Consider the following 24,393-nt stretch of genomic DNA (forward strand, 5'->3'; position numbering starts at 1 on the left):
AGCCTTCTCTCTTATTTTCTTAATCTAACTAAAGGTTTGCTAATTTATTTGTCTCTTTAAAAAACCAACGTCTAGGTGACCCAGGAATTCTATTATTCATACAGACTTGCATTACTTCTTTATTCTTAACCACCCTCCCTTCCCCATGTGTTTTTTGAGATCACAGGACACTCTAATCCCTGGGCCTCTCTGGGTTCTGATGTTGGTTGGACCTCTACCAGTGTTTGGGTTCAGTTTTCTTTTCTTCTACAAGGTCATTCATGTCTCTATTCATTTCGTATCCTCCAAATGCTTATCAACATCTCTTGTCCATACTCTCCTATTCTCCTTGTCTAAAAAATGTTGAAATGTTTTATTATTTTACTGTCATTTGAATGCATTTGGGAAAGATAAAAGACATATATACATGTATTCAACCCATCATGTTTATCCAAGTCCATCATTATTATTTTTTAGTTTCTCTCTTTATTTAAAAATATAATTTTGACACCATTACAGAATAAGTAAGTCTGTTATGTTTTATTGCTTTAGTATTTGATTTCAGATTGCGGTAGGCAGAACACTAAGATGGCCCACAAGATTCCTATCCCTTGGTGTACAGAACCTGTGTAATCCCCTCCCTTTGAGTCTAGGCAACATGATGGATGCCATGCCCATGGTTAGGTTAGGTTATATAGCAAAGGTGAAAGATAATTGAGGTCCCTGTAAGTTCACTTGGAGTTAATAAAAAAAGGAGATTATTCTGAGTAGTCTTTGCCTAATCAGATGAACCCTTGAAAGAGGATCGAGAAGTCAGAGAGATTTCAAGCAACAGAAATGCTGTCTTGATGACTTTGAAGGAACAAACAACCATGTGAACTACCTGTGGAGGAGGCAATATAGCAGGAACCTAAGGGTGACCTCTAGTAACTGGGAATAATTCCCAACTGATAATCAGCAAGAAAAATAGGGTCTTCTGTCATACAACCACACAGAACTAATTATACCAAGAACCAATAAGTTTGGAGGAGGACCCAAGCTTCAGATGAAAATGTACCTGTGACTAATATTTCAGCTTAGTAAGACACTGAGGAGAGTTGCCAGCTAACCTGTACCTGGACATCTAACACATGCAAACTGTAAGATAATAATTTTGTATTGTTTTAAGCCACTACATTTTGGTCATTCATTATTCAGCAACAGAAAATGAATGCACAGGCCTGTCATGCTTCATATTCTATTATACTGAAGTCTATTGATATATGTATGTTCTTCTCTCTGAGACTTGGATATGGCCTTGGGGTTGAGGGATGGTGTGTGTGTTTATGATTGGGTGGTTGTTTTATTTAGCATATATTCTATTTACTCCTGTAAAACAATAAGATTGCTTTACTTTTACATGCATTTCTAAATTATGATCATAGTTTAAAGAATATTATTAATTAAATCTTTATCATTACCAGTTTTGGTGAGACAAATTCATTTGGTAATGAAATAATATTAATAATAGCAACAACAATATCAATGACTCCTAATATTTACTAAATGCATGCTATGTGGCAAGCATTGTGCAAAGTGTTTTTTATTTAATCCTACCAAGTATTGTTATTATTATTATTCCCCTTTTACAGTTCAGGAAACAAAATCTTAAGGAAACTTCCAAAGGCCACATACCCTAGGAATGGTGGATCCAGAATTCTATACCAGATTGCCAAACTCCTCAGTTTGTGCATTTAACAGTTATGGAAAACTGCCTACAGGAATCTACAGAATGTTTATTATTATTATTATTATTGAGCCAGGGTCTCACTCTGTTGCCCAGGCTGGAATGCAGTGGCATGATCACAGCTCACTGTAGCCTAGAACTCCTGGGCTCAAGTGATCCTTCCACCTCAACCTCCCAAGTCGTTGGGACTACATGCAAATGCCACCATGCCTGGATGTTTTTTTATTTTTTGTAGAGATGGGATCTTACTATGTTGTCCAGGCTGTTTTCAAACTCCTGGACTCAAGCAATTCTTCCACCCCAGCCTCCCAAAGTGCTGGGATTACAGGCATGAGCTACTGTGCCCAGCAAATGTCAGCGTTATTGAAAATGAAACAGTTGACCTTTAACATTCTTGCTTTTTATGTGTATGGTTCTGACTAGTCACATGCAGCTCTGCAAGCTTATGTGATTTTGCTGTAATGTAAGTTCATGTCGCTCAAATTTGGGAGAGTGGAATAACTGGTGAGGGATCCCAGCAGATGACAAGGAGGATCTCAGCTAATGGTTGTGTGTGCTCTGATGCTCATTAAGAAACCCAAGGGATCATTTCAGAGTTTGGATGTTTTCCTTTACATTGTGGGTTGAAATTATATGGCACTGTGAAGTAAATGGGCAGATTTTTAATAGTATTTGGCAAGAGGGACCCAGGAATGTCTGAGGGAGCTAGGCATAAGGACCAAAAGTAGATGGAAAACAAAGGGCCACTTTATTATTGGATAGACCAGGCCAGTACCCCAATTATATAATTGAAGGGAGCTCTTGGCTTAGGTTTGAGGCCTAATTTGGACATCCTAGTTCCCCTCAAGCCTATATCCAAAGTTGGGATCTTTTACCACCTCTGCTTGGCTTCCTGGTAGAGGAGCTTTCATTAGTGACCAGCAGGTTTGGGCATGTGTTCAGAAAGAGTAAGACTTCTGGGCCCTGAGGCAGCCTTGACTCAGTGAATAGTCCTGCTGCAGAGAAGGAACGGGAGCTAAAGATCCTACAAGGGAAATGGCTATGTAATGTGCTCTTAATAACAATGTCTGATGGATTATCTTGGATTCTAACCAATCAGATTGGCTCTTTCTCCTCCCTTGGTGGTATCTAGAAGAGCATGAGCATTCTTCCTCTTACAATGGCAATTATAGATTTGGTGACTTAAGGAGTCTAAAAGGACCTCCTAAGATGAATCTATTCTTATTTATCAGACTGATATATATCTGACTTTCGCAAGAAGCTGAAGACATGTTGTTTAAATAATGGACAATCCATTCTTTCCTTTGCATATGTTCGATTTTTTAAGTTTTAAGTCTGCAGGCATGGTGATATACAGATAGGATGATGATTATATGCTTAAAACAAAACCTAAAACAAAATCCCCTATATCCTCACCTGTATTAAGATGTGCGGCATGATCTTACTTCCAAGTTGAAGAAAAAAAAAATCACAAAAGAGTATGGGATTGAGAAAGAGTTTTGTTTCTGGTTGCCCTCTCCAGCCTGTTTATCTATATCATGACGTCTGTTATGAGGCTGCCAATGTAGTCACCAACAGTCACATTCTATTAGTTAAATTATAAGGTGCAGAATGAGAAAGCTTTTGAAAACTATGACTAATGTTGAATTCCTTATAAACAACCAACTTGTGGCCTCCACTTTATTGCTTCTAAGTGAGAGTGCATTAAAAATCTGTTAATATCTAGCTGCAAACTCAGGAGTAATTGCCCAGCCAGCCTTTTGAGATTAATTATAAGTCCAGAGCTGTCATTATATTCTGACTGGTTTCTCCAGTCAGGAGTGGTCTGCCTCTGAAGTAGTGCTTCATGTGCTCTTGACTGTGGTTTGAAAGGTTTTGAAATTCAGTTGAAAATCTGAGCTGCTACCTCCCTGGTGAGTTTATCTCCTTCCAATTTATTTTGATGAGGTTCACATGGGGTAAGCCTATTGGATTTATGGCCCCAGAGCCTATTAGTTTCATTGTTTATATGCTCAAAGACAAAAATATTAAAAATAGTTTAAGTGGAAAGAACTTTAGAAGTAGAATATAGCAGCAACTTTGAATAATTTATTCCATCAACAAAGATATATTAAGTTGTTCCAATGTGTCTAGCACTGTTTCTTACAGGCAGTGGGGACACAGGAGTGGACCAAATAACAGCCTATTTGATACGGTTTTTATCTGTGTCCCCACCCAAACCTCAGGCTGAATTGTAATCCCCCCGTTGGAGGAAGTGATTGGATCATGGGGGTGGATTTCCCCCTTGTTGTTCTTGTGATAGTGAGTGAGTTCTCATGAGATTTTGTTGTTTGAAAGTGTGTAGCACCTCCCTCTTCACTCTTTCTCTCTCCTTCTGGCCATGTCAAGATGTGCTTGCTTCCCTTTTACCTTCTGCCATGATTGTAAGTTTCCTGAGACCTCCCCAGTCATGAGTCCTGTACAGCCTGTGGGAACTTGAGCCAATTAAACCTATTTTCTTTGTAAGTTACCCAGTCTCAGGTAGTTCTTTATAGCAAGATGAGAGTGGACTAATACAGAAAATAGGTCCCGAGTAGTGGGGTATTGCTATAAAGATACCTGAAAATCTGGAAGCAACTTTGGAACTGGGTAATGAGCAGAGGTTGAAACAGTTTGGAGGACTCAGAAGACAGAAAGATAAGGGAAAGTTTGGAACTTCCTAGATACTTGTTGAATGGTTGTGACCAAAATGCTGATAGTGACATACACAGTGAAGTCCAGGCTGAGGTGGTCTCAAATGGAGATGAGGAACTTATTGGGAAATGGAGTAAAGGCCACTCTTGCTATGCTTTAGCAGGCATAGCTAAAGCATGCTTGGGTCTTAGAATTATGGTGGGAGGCAAAAGGCACTTCTTACATGGCGATGGCAAGAGAAAATGAGGAATATGAGAAAGCAGAATCCCCTGATAAAACCATCAGATCTCATGAGATTTGTTCACTACCAAGAGAAGAGTATAGGGAAAACCACCTCCGTGATTCGAATTATCTCCCATTGGTCCCTCCCACACCTGCAGGTATTACGGGAGTGCAATTCAAGATGAGATTTGGGTGGGAACACAGCACCAAACCATATCAGTGTTCAACGCACAACAAGGAGGCCAGTGGGGCTGGAATAGAGAGAATGAGGAAAAGAGTATTAGGAGATTAAGTCAGAGAGGAAGTGTCAGGTTGGAAGATGTTACACTCTGGTAAAGACTTCTGTATTAGTCCATTCTCACATTGCTATAAAGAACTACCTGATACTGGGTAATTTATAAAGAAAAGAGGTTTAATTGACTCACAGTTCAGCTGGCTGAACTGGAAGCATGGTTGCGGAAGACTCAGGAAACTTACAATCATGGCAGAAGGTGAAGGGGAAGCAGGCACATCTTACATGACTGAAGGAGGAAGAGAGCAAAGAGGGAGGTGCTACATGCCTTTATACAACCAGATCTCATAAGAACTCACTCTCATGAGAACAGCAAGGGGGAAATCCACCCCCATGATCCAATTGCCTCCCACCAGGCCCCCCGTCAAACACTGGGGATTACAATTTGACTCAAGGTTTGGGTGGTGACACAAATCCAAACCATTTCAACTTCATATTTTAGGATGTTAAAAGGGGAGCTTTCATAGAGTGTTTTAGTTTCCTATTGCTATGGTAACCAATTACCACAAAGTTACTGGCTTAGGAAAATACAAATTAATTATCTTCTAGTTCTGGAGGTCAGATATCCAAAATGAGTCTTGCAGAGTGTATTATTTTTCTAGGGCTGCCATGAAGCAAGTACAAACTGGGTGGCTTAAACATCAGAAATTTATTGTCTCGCAGTTCTGGAGGCTAAAATCTGAGATAAAGGTGTCAGCAGGATTGGTGTGAAGAATAATCTGTCTCATGCCTTTCCACTAGTTTCTCATGGTTTGCTGGCAATCTTTGGCATACCTTAGTTTGCAGAAGCATCACCACAATCTCTGCTTTCACCTTCACGTGATGCTCTTCCTGTGTTCATGTCTGTGTCCAATTTTCACTTCTTTATCAGGACACCGGTCATATTGAATTAGGTCCTGCCCTAATGACCTCATTTTAACTTGGTTATCTCTATTAAAGACCCTAACTCCAGATAAGATAACATTCTGAGGTACTGGGGGTTAGGACTCCCACATACTTTTTTTTTGGAGGGGACACAATTCGATTCATAACATGGGGGTTAAAATCAAGGTGATGTCAAGACTGCATTCCTTCCGGATACTCTAGGGGAGAATCTGTTCTTTGATCTTGCCACCTCTAGAACCCACATTCCTGGGCTCATGGCCCCTCCCAGCAATGACACCACTCCCACCTCTCCTTCCTTTTGCTCATCTTGTCTAACTCTCACTCTCTTGCCTCCCTCGAATAAGAACCTTTGTTATTATACCTGGAGAGTTAAAGATAATCTCCCACCTCAAGATCCTTAACTTAGTCACATCTGCAAAGACTCTTTTACCACATAAAGCAACATATTCACAGGTTCTGGGGATTGTGGGTTAGGGATTAGGGGATCAAGACATCTTTGAGGAATCATTACTCTGCCCACCTCAGAGGGTTTTGAGCAGAGGAGTGATATAATCTGCATTGTATTTTAGAAAAATCTCTGTACCTGCTGGGTGGAAGGGAAGAGTTTGAAGAAGCAGACCCAGTAGAAGACTGTAGCAGTGGTTCCGGTGGAAGAAGATGGTGCCCTGGACAAGAGTGGTTGGGGTGGAGATGCAGAGAAGTTGTCAGATTCTGGATGTATTGTGAAGATTGACTTGCCCATGGACTGCATGAGACAGGTGAGATAATAAATCTTCCTTATTGTCTCTTTTTCAGAATAACAGTAACTCATATTTGTTTACCACCTTACAATTTTTGACATGGTTTATACATTTATTTTCTCATTAGAATTCCCTACAACCTTTTTATATATAATTATTTTTATATTTATTTTACATAGGCAGGACTGGAAGATCAGAGAGGTGATTTCTTCTAGTGATTTGATTTTTAGTTGTTTTGAGCCAAATTTTTTTTTTTTTAATTGTCTTGAAATATGCTTGATGGGGCAACCCGCTCAGGTCCCCTTCCACACTGTGGAAGCTTTGTTCCTTCGCTCTTTGCAATAAATCTTGCTGCTGCTCAGGAAAAAAAAGAAAAAAAAGAAATATGCTTGATGGGTTTTAGGCACAGAAATTACTAGGTAAGTTTATACTGCTGATAAAGGGAAACAGGTGTTATCTGATGTCACCTATGTTGTATAAATAAATTCACAAATTCCAAAGCCAGAGATAGTTCCATATTTAGTTTGGTGAGGATTAAATGAGTTAATATATACAAAGAGTTTAGAACATTGTCTGGTACACATAAGCCCTATATAATAATAATCATGACAGTTATTATTTACTATTTAGAGTCAGTACTTCTAAAAGATATTTGAAATGGCTATTTTAAAAAGGCAAAACAAAACAAAGAAAAAAATACAGGAAAAATTTATATTGTGATTTCCTAGAATAAATCAGTTGCTGCAGTTAAATGTTTTAGTTCTGAGCATCTAGGCAGCTATGTCAAAAACGAAAACACTGTTATGTAATATAGTTCTTGTTGATTTGTAATTGAAATCAAATTAGGTCATCTAAAGAAATGAACTTTTTATGAAATTCTAATCATAATTCAATGTGCAGATCCTTGTACAAAGGGGCTTTGAAACAATATTTTGGACTTTCAAAAAGTCTTAAAGAAGGCCTTTCAGGCATGACATTAAATCTTACTGCAATGAAGTACTGTATGAATGTGCTAAACCCATATATTCTAGGTGTTTATTTTTTGTAAGTGTTCATTTTCCCTCCTGTTGCCAGAGTGACTTTTAAAAATGCAAACATGATCATGTTACCCCCTGCTTAAAATTCTTCCCTGACTCTTCATTGCCCACAGTGGTGGTCTCAAGCTTATTTTTAGTCATGGAACCATTTCCTCAAATTAGAGCTTACACAGAAATTCAATACGTAAACCACATATCAGCTGAGTTGCTCTGGATGAAGTGCAGGTGAGGACTTGGCATCTGCATTTCCAGCTTCATCTACCTCTCTCCTCGTGCACCTTGTTCCATCCTCCAACCATCAGGATATAATCAGAACCCCTCAGTGTGGCCTGAACAACTTCCATTCAACCCTTAAGTTGCCATACTGGCTGCACTTAGTTTGAGCTTAGATGAGGATCTAACTTATTAATGAAACTGGTACATTTTTGAAAATGAGTGGTTAAAAAATTAAAATTATATGAGTTTTGAAATATTTACTTATTGTTCAACAAACTGGTTTTATGTTATTGTTAGGCATATAAAATGGTTTCATTAAAACTATGTTTTAAAAGGTCTCTCTAAAAATATTAACGCAGATATAAAAAACAAAGAGCAAAAATAAAAACAAAAAATAAAAAAATACTAAAGCTGATATATTGATTGAATATTTCAAAAAAGACAAGTGTAATAATTACTCTTCAAACATATTACTGTATTTTACTTAGTTTCTTAGTTGGGTCTGTCTTTAAGCCTATGTCATTGTTTCTCTTCCTCCTCCCCTTGTTTTCTTTCTTTATTCTTTGAGTAAATAATGCTTTTGTCCCCAGTATGGTTCTAAAATTTTAATAAAATTGCCTCTAATCTTCAAAACATAATTTTATGATATATAAATGGAAAATTTTTGATATATTAACTTCTGGATGAAAATTCTGTTTTTAACGAGAATATATTATCTCTGTGAGTGGTGAGGTAATCAGTAAGCTCACAACAAATGCAGCTAAGTAGAAGATATTCCCAATTCTCTTTTAAAATATATTAAAATGGTTAAACATTTTAGCCTAGATATTTTTGTTTCAATCCAGAATAACTTTCTTTGACATGCACTTCTATAAGACAAATCTTGTAGATCAAGGTTTCTCAGAGCCAGGCTGCCAACTAGTCCTAGCTAGTGCTAGGCTGTGCGCTGGCATGCACTCTGTGCCTACTCAGTGGCTTCTAGAGCAGGTTTGAGGCACCCACCAGTGAGCTTCAGTGTTGTCCTCCTAGGAACTCATTCCTGTGAGAGCAGAAGGTGAATCCTAAAAAAGATCAAGCAGGAAAGGGCTGCTTGAAAAAATAAGATATGAAAACTGGAAAAGGCTAGCCAAGAGCTCATTCTTATTGCAGATTTTATTGGCCTTGTGAAGTTCTTGGAGAAAGCAAGCCAGTGGCCTCAGATGGAGCTCTGCTTGGAGGAGAGTGAGTGGAGAGCTCTGCTTCTGATGAGTGGTCCCTGTACAAGCAGTGAGAGCACACTATGGACAGGGACACCATCAGGGCTGTGCTGGGAGCCCAGCAGGAAGCTCTGCAGGAGCTACCACTCAAGTCCCCTGAGTTCCCCACTGAGGCCATCAAGTGGGACTGCAGCATGTTCCCCATTGAGAGGGAAGGTCCAGATTACACATTATGGGTCTCTAACTACCAGCCCCCTAAAGGCAGGTACAATGATATCACCAAGATGTACACACAGGTAGAACTCAAGAGAGAGTTGCAGCAGCCAACCTTGGAACATGATGCTCCGAGAGTCAGAATGACCAGAGTTCCAGTTGGCTTTCCACAGAATCAGGCATGCTGTTAATAAATATGTGTTTAATTAAAAAAGACAAAAAAAGGAAGAAAAAGGTTGTCTTTATGATTGTTTGGAACATTTCACCAAATTTAGGTTTTGTGAAAGTATAGACTTCTCAACTCTATTCCATTCTCTTCTGGAACAGAATGTCAATTTATCTGAATAAATATAGGAGCTCCATCAAAAGACTCTTCAGGTTGAAATATTCCAAAGTGCAATTACAGAATTTCAAAATTAAATCCTGTATCCTGTTTAAATTTGTATTGTTAACATTTGTTCACATCCTTGTTTTTGTATAGACAAATTTCATTTGCTCTTCTGCAAGTTTTGTTTTCAACAACCTTAATTCTGTAAAAAGCTTTGCAAGCTGAAGTTTTTGTTCTTCCACTTGTTGAATGCCTTGATTTAAAAATTCAATACTTGTTAATAAAATGTGACCAAAATTTAGAAAACTTGTTTACAAGAGTTGTCACCACTTAGGTTGACTTGAGGGCAGGTTTCCCCTTGCTGTTCTCATGACAGTGAGTGAGTTCTCATGAGAGCTGATTGTTTAAAAGCATGTGGCACTTCCTTCTTCTTTTTCTCTCCTGATTCATCATGGTAAGAGGTGCTTGCTTTCCCTTAGTCATCTGCCATGATTGTAAGTTTCCTGAGGCCTTCCAGCCTTATGCTTCTTGTATAGCCTGTGGAACTGTGAGTCAATTAAACCTCTTTTCTTCATAAATTACCCAGTCTCAGGTACAGCAGTGTGAGAATAGACTAATATACTTCAATTAAAGATTTATTCTTAATAGGTTCAAAGCTTTGGCTGATGGGGAAATGGGGCTGTCTAGAATGCCAGATACATGTTACAAGGGGAGGGAGGAAAGTAAGTGAGAGTATGTCTTATTCCCCTTCTGAACTGCTGAGGCGGTCATCTTAGCTGTCCATAGTGCTATGAGCCACTGGAAAACAGCCCCTTTCTTAATGTCTTGGCTATCAGGAATGGTCATCCATCTGGCAAACATTTGCAGTGTGCCTATACCATGTGTTAGATACAGCCTGAGGTGCTGGGGTTGCAGAGTCAAACTCTTAATCTTTTTTCAGAATGAACCTATGGCAGGTGAGAGGGGAAAACAAACCATTTTACCAGCATATGATGGGCACTGTGATGGAGGTATAAACAGGGTCTTGTAGGAACATAAAAGCGAGGGGCTGCAGACTGCTTGGATGAGACAAGCGAAGGCAGCTCCTGAGCTGAAGTTTGAAGACAAGTAGGCATTCCTCAGACTATCAAAAGTCAGGCATTGGGCAAAAAAGCGAGAGCATATATGTAGCATAGTGACTGAGGGTGCCTAGCGTATTTAGGGAAACCTTCAAGTAGCTCTGTATGCTGGAAGTTGAGTTTGTGTTGGGAATGTGGAAGGTGAGAAATTTGCCTAAAATCAACTCATCAGAGGCTGGTGAACGCTACAGGGAAATGATTGGTGGCAGTTTAGATATATTTCTGAAACTTTTGAATTTCATAAAAGATGACCTCTCAGTGACAATCTTTTTTTTTTTTTTTTTTTTTTTTTTAAGATGGAGTCTAGCTCTGTGGAGTGCAGTGGTGTGATCTGGGTTCATTGTAACCTCCACCTCCCAGGTTCAAGTGATTCTTCTGCCTCAGTTTCCCAAGTAGTTGGAATTACAGGCACCTGCCACCATGCCCAGCTCATTTTTGTATTTTTAGAAGAGACGGGGTTTCACTGTTTTGGCCAGGCTGGTCTCGAACTCCTGACCTCGTGATCCGCCTGTCTTGGCCTCCCAAAGTGCTGGGATTATAAGCGTGAGCCACCGCGCCTGACTGACAATGAATTTTATACCGAAAACTCTGTTTACTTTTGTATAGCCTTACTGATAGGTTAGAACATGGCTATCTCATTGTGATGACAGATTGTAGGAAACAGTTGCTCAATTGATAGTATCAGTCTATCTTGGTCAAATGTCTTAGTTATATGAATTTATCATTTAACACCAACAGTACAAATGTTCAGCTGGTAAATAGCTCAAAGATCAACAGGAAGGTGTCTAAAACTACAGGAATGTCCAAGCAAGTAAGGTTCCACAGTGAGGGAGGAAGTGGAATGAAGGGGAGGAGATGGCAGACTTGAAAAGAGCCCAAGAGTTTCGTTGTGGGACAGTGAAGTATTTCAGTTTTCCGGATAGTTATGAAAACTGAAATTATGTCTCCAAATGTGGGTTCAAAGGGAGGGTGGGACGCTGAAATATTGTTTTTGCTTTGTGTAGGCAGAGTTCCTGCCTCAAGAAGAGGTTTGGCAGTAACAAAGGTTAGCTCTTCTCCTGGCCATCACTCAGAAAAGTGTTCCCACAAAGTGGCTGACTTAAAAAGTAAACTTGACTAAGTATCATATCATATGAGCAGCACTGGAAAGAGGCAGAGCTGAGGGAAAGAGGGAAGCTTCTGTGTAGACATTGACTTGACTCTTTGACCACCATACCTTGCCTTTCAGTTTGTGGGTAGCTTAGGAAACCGAAGTCAGACAACAGAGCTGGCTTTTGGGGGATAAGAACTGTGTCTTTCAGATGTTTCTCATAGTGTTTTACAGAATATGCCCTCAAAAGAAGCTGAAACAATTCAAAAAAGAAAGTCTGACACATTTCAATGCTGTGTTCAAACCTTCTGTTTTCCAAAACAGGCCATCAGGTATCAGCAGCAAATCACTTTTGTGGATTATAAAAGGAAGGCGACTTGCAGCTCTGAAATCTTAAATTCTCTGTTCCATGTTCTGTGTTTTATAAATAAGCATAATTGGTGTTCATAAAAGAAATCTGCAATCTCAGCCTACTTCAGGATGTTGGTGAGTTGACTAAGCTGTAAAACTCCTTAAAAGTCAGGATGTTTGGGCAGAAGAGGGCAAAACGTCTAGACAGAACAGAAGGTTTAAACTGCCCCTGGTGATGTTTAGTGGGAATTGACTTCAGCAGCTTTTCCTCCTGGGTGAACAGCTTGTGATTTGAGACTGTGAAGTGGTTGGACTGAAATGCTTTCTACTCTGAAGTTATATGACTATTTTTTTTTCACATGGTGAATAAAGATATTGATGGAAAAGACATAATTATCAAGATAAAAGTGTGTTTTAAAATAATACTTTTAAGTGTTCGACTGTATTCCTTTGTCCTTATGCAAACCAAACCTTGAGAAACAAAGACTGATAAGATCTTGTGGAGAGAAAGTCAAATATTCCAATTCATTTGGCTTTGTTTGTGCCATACGTGTAAATAACTCCAACAAGATAGTCTGAGAAATAAGAGTTCATCTGGGAACATTCTTAGTCTTGTTATTAATGTTTTAAAATCCTTAGAACTCTTTTGCCAAATTCTGGGGCTTAAAATGCAAAGATAAGGATGATTATTTTCAGAGCCAAGTGTGGAAATTATTCATCTAGTATCTCTCTGTGTTCCTGCAGTGCTATTGACTCTTGCAAAATGGGATCTCATATCTCTTTACTAATGAGAACTCAAATCTTCCCTGGGGATTGGCAACTCTAAAGGCTCATTACTCATATGTTTGATGTTATCTTTTGCTGGCAAATAACTGACGCTAGAGTCCTGAACATTTGCCTTTTAGCTTTGCTGTTTGCCCAACATTATGCTAATTCATCTGAAATGGAATTGTCAGTAGCTGCAGAATGTCTTTACCTTTCTTGAGAATTGAAGAAATTTATCTTCACCGGAAGCCTTAATACTAAGCACCCTTTTTTTTTTTTTTTTTTTTTTTTTTTTTTTGCGTTCTTGGTCTTTTCTTCCAGGAGGTGGCGATAGAACATCATAAATATCAAAGCATAAAACGCATGCGTTTTGCCCCTCCAAATCTTCCATTGTGGAGCTTATGACCAGCGTGAGTTACTATTCAGGATTTGAGCCTTGGGTGAGCTCTTTCATTGTAACATGTGACTTCCAAGTCATATCTGAAGAGAGAGCAGAAGTACTTTCAACTCCATTGATCACTTGTTTTTCCACTTAGCTTCTCATTTTCTGAGTTTGTGCTGTTGAGTGCAGGAAACGTTAAATAGGTTGGCTTCCAGTTGACAGATGCTGAGATTTACTAGTGCTGTTGTAGGTTGGGCTTTTGAACCTAGAATTATTGCTTTTGCTGTAAACCAACATGGCTGCCATGCTGTTTTCTAGACGTATGAGGATACAACAGGCTCTATTAGAGACTAATTTTTAAAATAGCCCCTGATACTCCTCAACTCTTTCTGTTTAGCATTTTGTACACTATTCTTCAAGTTGGCATTTGGCAGCTTTTCCTCCTCTTACGATAAGGCAAAGTTAAAAAAAAAAAAAAAAAAGGACATTTGCCAAGGAACAATTTCACAGGAGCTTGGCTGGGAAACGGGAATTTGGTATCCTGCTTGTGTACCTGTCAGTTGATTTCTGATTTCCTTATTAGGGGAGAGAGAAAATTATTCTGAGGTTTATCATCAACAGCTGCCTAATCCTAGTAAGATTAGCTCTCTTTTAGAGTGATCTAATTTGAAAATATCTGCTGTTTGATTACCTTTACTATTTTCTTTTTTTTTTTTTTAATTATACTTTAAGTTCTGGGGTACGTGTGCACAACATGCAAGTTTGTTACATAGGTTTACATGTGCCAAGTTGGTGTTTTGCACCCATCAACTTATCATTTACATTAGGTATTTCTCTTAATGCTATCCCTCCCCTGGGCCCCTGAATATTTTCTTAAAACAAAAAGTTCCTGGTTTAGCAAGCAAAACTGGGATAGGTGTGCAAAAGATAATCCAATGGAGAGTTCAGCATAAGCAGCTAGAAGAAGAAAATTGAATACATAGAGAAGGGAAGTTTGTAAAACTAAGGGTGGGAACTTTCTATAGGGTGGCATGGAATAATTTTTTATTCATGGAAACTTTAACTATATTGCAGTACTTCGCAATTGAAAAGTGGAAAAGATAAATGCTTCTTTCTAGTGCAGTAGTTTTGTAAGGGTTCTTTTTCTAATATGAAGTTTTTTTCACATTAATTTCTTTGAAAGTACATCTAGGTGGTCAATAAGTGCTTAGTTAATTCATTCCTAATATAAATATTTTTGAGCTCCTACTATTAACTGGCTCAAAATCCTACTAAATTTGGGTATGCATTTGCTGTCTCAAGATGTTTGCTTTCTAATAGGTGGAGATAGACAGGAAAGCAATCATCGGTAAGTGATGCTTCCTAAAACATGTAGGTTTTTCAGATTTTCGTAATCACAGCATGAAAGAAAGTCATCAAGGCCAGCTCTATGCAAGGCTGCAAAGCTGGGAAAGTATCAAAACAGCAGATCTCTGGCTTTAAATTCTAGCTTATGATTCATTAACAGTGTGCCCATGGGCAAATCGCTTAACCTCTCTCAACTTCAGTTTTCTCATGTAAAATGGGAATAACAGTACTTATTGGTGAGTCTGTTATAGGGATTTATAAGTAAAGAATTCAGCATGGCACTCACTTGAGACTCAATAAGTGGTAGCTACTGTGATCATTTCTGCTTGTCTCCCTTCAACTGGTTTCCTTCCACTGCTGAGGGTTTGGTTCCCTGTGCTTGCTTGTTGCTGCCATTCTAGAGGAACACTCCTCCTGCCTCTTCAACAATACATGCATGCTATGATGCTTCCTTGTGAAATTGCCATCTCAGGGAATGGGGTTCTATTTCTAGAACTTACTTCAGGCTCCTGATCTCTATGTGATCCAGCTTGTGATGTCCAATAACAGCCCTGTGCTAAAGAGGGTCCCGTGCTAACTGTACCTTCTTTTTTTTTTTTTTGAGACAGACTCTCAGTTTGTCGCCCCAGGCTGGTGGCACCATCTTGGCTCACTGCAGCTCTGCCTCCTGGTTCAGGCCATTCCTCCTGCCCCGCCTCCCGAGAAGCTGGGACTACAGGCTTCCGCCACCACTCCAGCTAATTTTTGTATTTCAGTAGAGACGTTTCTACCCATGTTAGCCAGGGTGGTTCATCTCCTGACCTCGCATCCACCCCCGCCTCCAAAAAGTGCTGGGATGAGCCACCAAGGCCCGCCACCTTCTCACTCTTTACCTGTTGAAAGAGGGCTGCTGAGGCGGCCTGTCAGCCTGGCGCCTCCGGCATCTTGGCTTTTCTTTTTTCTGAGGAGGCTGCCTGTCCTGCACAGTTTGGTTCCAAATGACCGGATTAAGTCCAGCGTCACCGCGCGCTTATGAAGGAACTCTTCATTTCTAAATGTTGGGTGGACAGTGGTGGACAAAACAGACATTGGGTGTCGCATTGTTTCTGGCGGAAAATGTGGGGACATAGACATATTGCGGTCATACACAGGGGAAAAATATTTACAAATTGGTAAGTACCACGAGGCAGGAGGGCAACCAGAGATCAAGAAAGTGTGTTAATTAATTTTCTAGGGCTGCTGTAACAAAGTGCCACAAGCTGGGCACCTAACATCAGGAATTTACTGCCCCACAGCTCTGGAAGGACCAGGACATCTGAGGACCAAGATGCTGGCAGGGCACCTTCCTGAAGTCTGTGAGAAAGAATCTGTTCTGGCCGGGCCGCTCAAGCCTGTAATCTCAGCACTTTGGGAGGCCGAAGACGGGCGGACTAATGAGGTCAGGAGATCGGCATTCCATCCTGGCCTAACAGGGTGAAACCCCACTCTATTTAAGAAATACAAAAACTAGTCACAGGTGGCGGCTTCTGCAGTCCCAGCTACTCGGGAGGCTGAGGCCGGAGAATGGCGTGGAACCCCAGCGGAGCTTGCAGTGAGCTGGTGATCCGCCACGTACCAGCCTGGGCGACAGAGCGCAGACTCCGCCCCCAAAAAAAAAAAAGAAAGAATCTGTTCTATGCCTCCTCCAGCGCCTGGAGGCAGTCTCTGTGTCTTTTAACTTTTGCTACATCACCCCAACCTCTGCTTTCATCTTCACATTGTCTTCTCCTTGGGTGCCCCGGCTCATTTCAGCCCTTTATAAAGGGGACTCCAGTCCCATGGATCAGAGTCACCCTACTGCAGGAAGACCTCATCAAGACCTCATCAAATCAGATCTGCAACAATCCTATTACCAAACAAGTTCGCATTCTGAAGTATTGGAGATTAGGACTTTAACACATGAATTTTTGTGGTTATGCAGTTTAACCCCCTGCAGTCAACAGGGAATAGCTCTCCAGGGAAGAAAAGAAAGAAAGACATTTTAGTGGTAGAAGTGTCTCTTGGGGCTCTACAATCATTCAGTATAAACAGCTGTTGCTCAGCCCTGTGTGAAGCTGGCCTTGTCACGGTGGCTTAAGCTGGGAATGGAGACAGAAAAACTCACATGGATTGTGCTTGTATATCCTGTTACTCATCTAATTCCACATTTGACAGTGGAAATTCAGTCTCCCACACAAGAGATGGGGCAGGAGGCTTTTTTTATTTCTTGTGCTTTGACATTAATGTGACGATCACTCTAGTTTAGGCTTTTGGTTCATAGGGCAGAGAATGAAAATTTGGATAGTGTGACAGATTTGTGCAATCATCTGTCATGTCAGAGTTGCATGGAAATTTTAGATACTGAAAAAGTATCATTTGTGTTTTCATCCATGCAGCCATCCATTGCTATTATGTGGGCACCGTGGTAGCTAATGGCAATAGAATCAGGTGATAAAAAATATTTAACCACTCATGATGGTCAGGGCCAAAACCAATAACATCAGTAAACAATTCGTATGGCCAACCCGGGGCCAATGCACTAGCTACCAGCCATGTGTACAATACTTAATAACCAGCAGCTGTCCTAGGTCTCATGAAGCTGATAGCTGGCTAATAGAAATATGATGCATACACATGTGTAATTTAAAGGTTTTTTTTCCCAGAGTATGGGGTCTCATTTTGTTACCCAGGAGTGCAATGGCATGATCATGGCTTACTGAAACCTCAAATTCCTGGGCTCAAACAGTCCTCCCACCTCAGCCTCCTGAGGAGCTGAGACTACAGGTGTGTACCACCATGCCTTGCTATTTTTCAAAAAAAAATTTTTATAGCAATGGGATTTTACTATGTTGCCCAGGCTTGTCTTGATCTCCTGGCCTCAAGCGATCCTCCAGTACTGGCCTCTGAAGTGTTGAGATTACAGGCATAAGCCACTGCTCCTGGCCAATTTAAAGTTTTTTAATACTATGTTAAAATGTAAGAAGAGACCACTGAAATTAATTTAACAATATATTTTATTTATCCTAAAATATCTATCATTTCAACGTGCAATGAATATAAAAATTATTAATGCAATATACCACATTCTTTTTAATGCTAAGTCTTCAAAATCTGGTATGTATTCTAATGCATTTACAGCCTATCTTAATGGACAAACCACGTTTCCAGGGCTCAATGTTCACATGTGACTGGTGGCTACCATATTGTGTCCAATAGCACAGGCCTAGAGGATAAATGAAGATCAGAGATCTAGCTCTCACTTTCTTAGAAAGAGAAGAGACCTACATAGAATAAATGTCCTTTGAGGGGCATTTGAAAGAGATGTAGTAGAGGGATCATGGAGTGAGGGGAGTATATTAAAATATTAAATGAATGTATTTTTCATTTCCTTTTCCTCCAACTTGAAATGTTTTCTTGCAGCCTTTCTGTCAGTGTGAGTCCCAGAAAAGTGCTGAGTATAAATAACGATTTGAGGAGAAGGAAACAATCGGAGGCAAGGCCCTGACAAACAAGAGAAAGAAATAAAAGAAGATTCTTCTAATATGAAGGAGAAAAGGACAGACAGAAGGGAGGGAGCGTAAGAAAGAGGTGTCAGTGTCCTTGCTTTCTCCTAGTCTCTTAGGGTTGAACCATGGTAAGAGGTGAGGTCTAGAAACATGTGTATAAGCATGAGGGAATGTAATGAAATTGATAGTAGTGGCCCACTTCCATAAACATATTAGAGGGTACCCAAATGCACAACCCCAATATATGCCTCTTTGGCATATGGGTTATTTTTAACTAAAGCCATTGAGAACCAGCAGATGTAGGGAGAACTCTAAAAACAAGGCACAAGTTTTCTTTTTGTAAAGGAAAAGTTACATTTATAAAGGAAATTTCCATTTGTAAAAGGTGTCTCCCTCTGTCACAGCAGAAAGAGTAGGATTCTTAACAACTCTTATCAATGGAGAAGGCACATACTGAAATCTTTATAACAAACCTTACTAAAAAACCCTTCGTTACTATACTTTTCCTGGTTACCTTCCCATAACTTGACCATCCAGAAGCTCAAACTTTCTTTCCTTTGTTTAACCTAAGATGTTATACAAGCCCAAGTTCTAACCATCCCTTGGGATTATTTATCACTGGGTGCTCCCATGTGTACATGCATGTGTTAAACTTATGTTTATTTTTCTCTTTTTAATCTTTTGCAAGATTAATTTATGGGGCCCCAGCCAGAAAACCTAAGGTGGGTAGAGAAAAAAGGTTTTCTTCTTCTTTCCTCTACAAGAGCCTGGGGAAGAATGCAAGCTTCTGTGTTTAAAATGGCACCATATCCCAAAAGGTGAAAGGGCAATGGGATAGAGTGGGGTTCAGAGAGAGAGAGCAAGAGAGAGAGAGAGAGAGAGAGAGAGAAACAGAGAAAACAGGAATGAGAGATGAGCCTGAGGCTCTGGGCAACCACAATCTGCAGGATATCACAGAGCCCCTGTGTGTTCCAGTGAGAAGGTTTGGAGACACTTAGAGGTTGGAGTACTATCAGGGGTTGGGGATCAGAAGAAATAAATGAAGAATTTGAGGACCTGTTAAATGGAAGCAAATGACTGGAATCACAGACTATAATAGTGGATGTCAGCTCAGTGTCCCTGAAGGCCAGTGAGATATTGTGATATAGAATATATATTTGGTTTTCACTCCCAGTTCCTGGCACAGAGCTCCTAAAATCCTGGTAATTCCTTGAAATTATAGGGGTAATAATAGAAACATCTTTTGTTATAATATTTGGTCTTAGTCGCAGGTCCCCGACACAGAGCTTCTAAGACCCTTGCAACCCCCACAGTGATGACTGTCTTTTTTATGGTAACGAGATGTTTCGTGGCTGGGGCCCCTAGAAAGCTGGGGGCTGCTCACCATAAAGACCAAGGCATATGATGTTCCCCTTCCAGAGTCCAAGTGATCTCATTGTTCAATTCCCGCCTATGAGTGAGAACATGCGGTGTTTGGTTTTCTGTTCTTGCGATAGTTTGCTGAGAATGATGGTTTCCAGCTGCATCCATGTCCCTACAAAGGACACGAACTCATCCTTTTTTATAGCTGCATAGTATTCCATGGTGTATATGTGCCACATTTTCTTAATCCAGTCTGTCACTGATGGACATTTGGGTTGATTCCAAGTCTTTGCTATTGTGAATAGTGCCGCAATAAACATACGTGTGCATGTGTCTTTATAGCAGCATGATTTATAATCCTTTGGGTATATACCCAGTAATGGGATGGCTGGGTCATATGATATTTCTAGTTCTAGATCCTTGAGGAATCGCCATACTGTTTTTCACAATGGTTGAACCAGTTTGCAATCCCACCAACAGTGTAAAAGTGTTCCTATTTCTCCACATCCTCTCCAGCACCTGTTGTTTCCTGATCACACACCAGGGCCTATTATAGGGAGGGGGGAAGAGGGAGGGATGGCTTTGGGAGTTATACCTGATGTAAATGACGAGTTGATGGGTGCTGATGAGTTGATGGGTACAGCACACCAACATGGCACAAGTATACATATGTAACAAACCTGCACGTTGTGCACATGTACCCTAGAACTTAAAGTATAATAAAAAAAAAAAAAAAAAAAAAAGACCAAGGCATAATGAGAGGCTGGAACTTTCAGCCCCACCCCCTAACTTTTGAAGACGGGAGAGGGGCTGGAGATTAAGTCAAGCACCAATGGTCAATGATTTAATCAACCATGCCCACATAATGAAATTTTCATAAAAGCCCTAAATGACAGTGTCTGGAGAACTTTTAGGTTGGTGAACACAGTGAGGTGCTGGAAGGGTGGTGCACCCAGAGACAGCATGGAAGTTCCACACTCCTTCCCACATACCTTGTCCAATACAGTTCTTCCATGTGGCTGTTCTTGAGTTGTATCCTTTAGAATAAGCCTGTGAATGTAAGCAGAGTTTTCCTGAGTTCCTTGAGTTTGCTAGGAGCTGTAAAAAAAGTTCTCTGGAAAAGGAATTTGGAGGAAAGAGACTTTTTTTCCCGTAAATAGTTTGCAAACTGGTAGAAGCAGCCTTTGGAGTAAAAGGAAGCTACCTTCCAGAGAGCAAAGAGGGAGTTTGAGTTTTATAGCAAAATTCCGGCCCAGCTTCCCAACCAGGTCTGTTTATACAAATGAAGGATTGAAACGCACTTAGTTCTGATTGGTTGGCCCAGCTAAGTTCCGATTGGTCAATACAGTTGAGTCCTGATTGGTTGACACAGCTGATATTTGATTGATTGGCTTCCAAGCCCCACACTTGAAGTCTCTGTCAGATGTTTCTTTCAAACAGCCAGTAGGGGTGTATTGGGCCACAGTTTATCTTGGTACCAAAAACAGGAGCTGGTTTGGCTTGACTGTAGAAAGGGAGGTCCTATGGTACTTTTACAATATCTTTCTGAGAACACAGAGTACCTGACTGCTCCCTCACCCAGCCATGCTGCCTGGTTCTGTTTTAACTTTGAGCACCTAAAAATGACCATTTGTCCGAATGGAAACCCCTGATTTATAGCCAGTTGGTCAGAAGCATGGGAGGTCTGAATTTCGGATTGGCATCTGAAATGAGGGTAGCCTTGTTGTGGGGCTGGGCCCTCAACCTATGGAATTTGATGCTAGCTCCAGGTACATAGTGTCAGAATTGAATTGTAGGACACCCAGTTGGTGTCCTGAGAGTTAGAGAATTGGTTAGTGTGAGACCTTCCTCCCCTCACTGATGTTTGGTGTTCTGTGGATAGAAACAGATCACAGTAGCAAGAAGACACACAAGGGACATGAACACATTGTAGAGGGCCAGGCAAGACCGTTGTAGGGGAGGAAAAATTGCCTCCTTCTACCTTTCTAGGTTCTTGGTGTAGAAATTAAATTGACGTAGGATTAACAGAATAAAACAATTTTAATTATGTATATGTGCATGAGAGTCCCACAAAAGTATGATACCTAAAGAAGCGGTCAGCTGATTAAGGTTTATGTGTCACCTGGAACTACAGAAAAGAATAGGGATTTGGGGCTGGGGGACAAGAGTGGAGGCAAATTATAGGAGGTTGGGAGGAAAGGCCAAATTAAGAGGAGATGGCCATGAAAAGCACGTTAAACAAAGGTAAGATTTGTTATGCCTTCACCATTGATTGAGTCTCTAGAGATTTAGTTGTCTTTTTCTTTCTGGTGCAGAGAGGGAACCACCATTACAAGTGGAAGTTTCCTTTCTTGATGTAAATTTCTCTTATAAAAGGGTAACTTTTCAGACATTCTGTGTCTGCAGTTTCTCAAAATAACCGGCTCAAAATAATCAATATGCCAAAAAGGTACATTTTAGGGTGGCATATTCTGGTCTCCCGCAGTCACATTTTGGTGTGGTGTGTCCTGAACCCCATCATCATCTATTCTTCAACATCAGCAAAAAACCTGGAGAACTCAACCATTGCTGAGGCTTATTTGCAATGGTCAGCATCCAGTCTGGAAAACAGAACCCATGCCAGGCTGTAGAGGGCATTTATAATGGAAACTAGTGGAAGAGGCGTTGGAAAACTGAAAAGGGGGAAAGGTGAGGCAACTTTGAAAGTAACAAAAACAAGAAGGCTTCATCGCTCCTAGAGCTTCAGTAGCTCCCTGCAGGCAAGATGTTCAACCCAGCTACTCCGTGTTTCTCTAAAGTACTGGTTATGTAACAAGGAAAGGAGAATGGAGGTATCTGAGGAAAAAAGACTCGCTGATAAAATGAGTAAGAATGAATGCAAGATTTGACCTTACATTAAGTCGGGAGTGGTAAAAGCAGCCAGGGGCAACACTTTGAGAACAGCAGCCAAGGGGGAGCGGTCTTGGAGAGGCCTGGGACTGTTCTGGCCGGGTGAGGTGGTCTCCACCCACAGGGAGGTAAGAATTTGGACTCAGACCTCTTGGCTTATCTCAAGTGTGAAAGAGAACCAGCTGTGTGTATTTACATTTCTAGGAGAAGAAGCTGTCTGGGAGGCCATTCTTGACAGGCAAACCACCTGGGGCGTCTGGCATCAGCATTCCTGGTGGCACTATTGGTGTTGGCACTTCTGATTCCTCCAAAACACTTTTTCCCAGAGAGCATCAGTGAATGGGGCCATAATTGAGGTAGGGTGTGAAGAGGCTTTGAGGAAAAATTCTCGCTGTGCTTCAGAGGAGTTAATGCTTATTTTCTGTGAGTGACATTTCGAGAAGATAAGAACAGGTTCTAGTTTTCCCTAATATCCTCACCTAACTTCATCTAAAGGGACAGGTCTCAGCCAAGGTCTGCTGGTACTTTTAGGGGAAATGTTCCCCTCGTTTCCATCATTCTCTGCTTTGAGCTATAAGAAATGGAAGGAAAAAATCATTTGAGACAAGATAAACAAAAAGAAATGATAGCTTTGTAAATGGTAATACATACTCCTACAGCTTTGGTGTGAAAATACTATTTCCTGCACTATCAAAGCCAAGGTCAGGGATTTTATTTTAGGCAAAATTGTAAATGATTCAGAAATCATTTAGTTAATAAAAGTACCCCTGGCCCTACTTACACTTTTCCTGTCCTCATTAACTTCTCCACTACTGTTGCTACCATCATAATTTATTTGGGGGGTATTGTTTGCTAGCATTTGTAAAACTGGTTGGCTTTCTTGCTTATTCACATTTTTTATAAAAATATTTGAGGTAAGATAGGTTGAAAAAGATGACAGACAGTAAAATCCAGGGATTATTTGTGGATTTCACCATTCTGGGCCTATCCTATTCTTCTTAATCTATAAGCATTTACAATTATAATGTAAGGAATTCCTAGTTTCTGGAAGTTATTATTTTTATTTTTTCTGGAAGTGAAATTACTTTTGGAATTCAATAATTTCTTATCTGAAGAAAAATGTTCTTTTATCACAAATTCCCACTTTAGGACAAAAATGCTACTGAAGTTACAGTATTTAAATTTTTCTGTGGGATGAAACTTTGATTTTCATACTTTCAGCTGATATTTCTTAGAGTTATGGTGCTGGGGGAGAAAAACATACAGCCAAAGGGTCTCCAGAAGAAAAGGCCCCTAGAGTGTTAACCCCTTCCTTCCACAGAGGAAGCCACACTCATGAGTGCACACTTTGCTCATTGGGTAATTGAAGCCCCATGAGCAGACTAAATGCTATAATTTAAGAGGTCCCGGTCCTAACCTGTCCTTGTCCCCAGATGCCTCTCCCATGCAAAAAAAGGTCTTCTGTTCGATGTGCCGCGTGAAATTCTGCCAATTTGTTCTTTGTTTGAATTATCATCCTGGGCTTTTTTTTAAAAAGGCACATATTTCTGGGTAGGTTAGACAGTCATTGCCAGATAAGAATTGATTTTTGGTCAGATTGCTTTCTGGGGACTCCAAGGCTTCTTGGAGGTTATAATGCGAGACAACAAAGGGCAGCATTTCTGGAGCCTCTTTGAGGGGGCCAGAGAGAAAAGTGCCAAGGTGAGTACAGGCAGCATGCAATAGCAAGGAAGGCACCAGGGCCAATTTGGCTTTACTGGAAATTTTGCCCAGAACATATCCAGTTTCACCACAACTACAGTTTCACCAGTAGTTGATTGAACCATAACTACTACTAGAAATAACATTCCTCATTTGCAGAACTAGTAAAAGCATCTTTGAGACTGTATTTCCAATTAAATGAATGACTATTTATTTAGCCATTATCATACATGGGATATTGAGTAAGGTGGTGTTGGCATTTACTGAGCACCTATTTATTACATGATATAAGTTTTGCATACATTATTTTACTTAATCTCCTCATCAACCCATTTTGCAGGTGATGAAACCTAAAGCAAGAGAAGTCAAGTTACTAGG

General features: G+C 40.3%; 1 long non-coding RNA gene across 4 annotated transcripts in view; it reads left to right on the forward strand.

Moving 5' to 3' along the window:
- Positions 1-24,393, forward strand: part of LOC110740705 — a 259,524-nt gene that overhangs the window by 11,318 nt on the left and 223,813 nt on the right. For all 4 annotated transcript variants that reach the window (XR_002515681.2, XR_002515679.2, XR_002515682.2 and 1 more), the window contains exons 2-3: positions 6,347-6,535; positions 12,040-12,201. This is a non-coding gene — a long non-coding RNA (uncharacterized LOC110740705). The remainder of the gene's footprint in view (positions 1-6,346; positions 6,536-12,039; positions 12,202-24,393) is intronic.

This window comes from Papio anubis, chromosome 9 (genome assembly GCF_008728515.1).
Source record: "Papio anubis isolate 15944 chromosome 9, Panubis1.0, whole genome shotgun sequence".
NCBI lineage: Eukaryota > Metazoa > Chordata > Mammalia > Primates > Cercopithecidae > Papio > Papio anubis.